Here is a 2,909-nt window from a genome sequence, read left to right on the forward strand (position 1 = left end):
AATGAAATACAAGCAAGCGAGGGCGTTTTTCCCCCTATAGCATGTGCAGCCAGACTAATAGGATGGCTGGCAAAGTGAGACCAGTGTAAAGCAACACTACACAACTTTTGCTGAGCAGTGGAAACACTGACCTCTGTGGCCACAAGTCATCATAACAGAACTACGGTGCATTCAATTCTATGATACTCTTGGTTCTCTAAGCAGAGTACTGGAATACAGCTTATCAGTTACTCATGCAACAAACACAAAATCACCATTGTGATACAAAACAACAATTTTACTGTCCTCAGCCACACACAGCTTAGCATTATGTGATCTTGTACTGAATAAACCCACTTTATACAACATAAGTTTTCTCTACTTACATTCACTCTCTGAGCTTGAGGCCATTGAATGGCAGCATCAGACAACAATCACAGAAAAACACAATATCCACACCAAATTGCAACTTGAATACAGTTTACACAAATACAGCAGAAGCCAGCGTTCTAAGTTATTTTACCAGTTGAGTAAAGCAGATTCGATATTTTTCCAGCTGTGGCTAATTCTCTGTCAAAATGATCTGACTCATCTTATGATCCAAGACTAATGTGTCAACAACCTTGCTAACAGATCAAACAGGTGCAACAACACACGATATAGCACGCCAGCTAATATTACTGCAAAAAATAAATGACCACTTATCCCAAATGCAGCAGCCAGACTCTTCAGTCAAACCATAAAAAGTTAGCACTGTACTCTGATTTAAGATCACTGACCTCTTAAAAAACATGTTTCTATGGATGCATGCTTACATGGTTTGTGATCAGAATTCACTTATAGTTGTTAAATCACTTCTGAATACCAGTTTAATATAGAGACATTTTCGAAACTCGTCGATTGTGTACAGATTATTTTAGCTATATTAAGTTGCTTTGCTTATTTGACTCCTTCTCATGTGCAACTTCTTTTGATCAATGTTGCAATAATTTTATCATTGTCTACTTTTTTTTTGTTCTAAATTGTGGAAAGGACTCTGTATTTTTAATTTTAAACAGTGCTTTGAATAAAGTTTCTTAATATTGTTGTTATCGTTATGTACAAGTTCAGCAGAACTCGATGTCTGTCTCACAGCCTTTTATTTTGTAAAGCTCTCACCAGCGACTAAAAGAAAATCTGAGATTTAGTCTTGTCTGGCGTCTTGCTCTGTCATTCTTTTCCTCGTGTTCGCTTCCTCCATTAACACCCTCCTCAGTCTCTTGAATACTGATGTCCATAACAAGAATCTTCCTCTTCATTTTTTCTGTTTTATGGTGCGTGACAACCAGCATTAAGGTGATGTCTTTGCTGAAAACACCAAGAGACCTTGCTCTTATAGGTAGGTCAGGATCTATTGGGGGCGTGTGATGTTGTGCCGTTAAAGCATTAAACCACTTTTCTAAAAGATTGTGTCCGCTCCTCTAAGTTATTTGGTGCAAGAACAGGCATTGAAGTGGAAGGGTGCACAAAAGAGGTGCCATTCTTGCTGTTAAAAGTCAGTGTACCATCAAATGATTTTGAAGCTGTCATTGGGAGGTAAAATAGTTGCATAATGTTGCTTTAAAGGAGTCAGATGTACACAGTTCAAGTGCAATAAATTATTAAGCTCAGTCACCAAAAAAAGGCTGAAAAATTGATGGTGTCAGGTTCAAATGTGAGAATATTCTGCATTTCTTGGTCTGACATTATTGTATATTTAATATTTAGGGAGCTAGGACCTGCAGCTTTAGTTAGTTTAAGGAAGAAGATCACAGAGGGATTAGCAAAGTACAAGGTTCCTCTCGTACTGGGAAGGATTGCAACAACACATCATCAGTAGGGTAAAACTAACCTGTCTCACAAAGGTCTAAACCCAACTCACATTCCCTATTAGTGGGGAACATGAGCTGGTAGATTTGAAAAATTGCACATCTTATTTCATGCAGGCTTATTGTTTTAATCACCAAGGATCAGAATACATAGTAGGGCTGTAAAAGCTGGACGTACAGTGCTTGACTGTTGAGAATTTAACTTTAGAAACTAACCAAAACAGGAGATTTTGCCTCCTCAGTTAATATCAACAAAAATAGTAGAGGCACTGGAAGTTTCTGATTACACAAAGAGGCAGTTTTCTTCTGAATGTCTCCCCTCTAATTACAGAAGCATCATAAATGTTAAAAAGGGAAAACTGATCACATCATGTTCAGGCTTGTAAGCAAATAAATACATCTCCCTGTGTGTGGCCACAGTGCAGACACCCTACCAGCATATGGCACCATGTCACCGAACAGAGCAACACATCTTTGAGTTGAATAAATTAGGATAATAGTCTCATAATGAAATAATTTATTTGATTGGTATGGTGGGGGTAGAAATAATTCACTTGATGATGGAAAAGTATGTGTCGCCTGCTGGTGTTTTGGACAGTCTACAAAGAGGCTTTCAAGTTTTGTACTCAGGGAGACGTGCATCCTAATGTTACAGCTAAGCTAATAGATTGCTCTTTATCTTACTTTTATCTGATTACAGTAATGACATGTGATGATTAGAAAGACGACCAACTGTCAGGAGGCGTGACCTGCAGATAGATCCATGTAATGACAGTCATTCAGTGAAGCACAGCCTTGATTTAGTTACAACAGCCAAATTGAATCACAGAAGTTATTGCAAAAAAATACACACGCGCAGGTCAGTGTGGCATCGCTGCTCGCTGCTCGCAAAGTAAACTGACCTGTTTACCATTCAGTCGGCTTATAAGATGTTTTGATTTGTGGAGTTAAATATCTGCAATCTGGTGCTTCTGTGTTGATCTCAGTATCCTGTCAATTTTACCAACTTATGATACAGAAACATCCATCCATTATCTATACACTGCTTAATCCTCGGGGGGCTGGAGCCTATCCCAGCTGACT

The sequence above is a fragment of the Stegastes partitus genome, unplaced genomic scaffold (assembly GCF_000690725.1).
Source record: "Stegastes partitus isolate 25-593 unplaced genomic scaffold, Stegastes_partitus-1.0.2 Scaffold44, whole genome shotgun sequence".
NCBI lineage: Eukaryota > Metazoa > Chordata > Actinopteri > Pomacentridae > Stegastes > Stegastes partitus.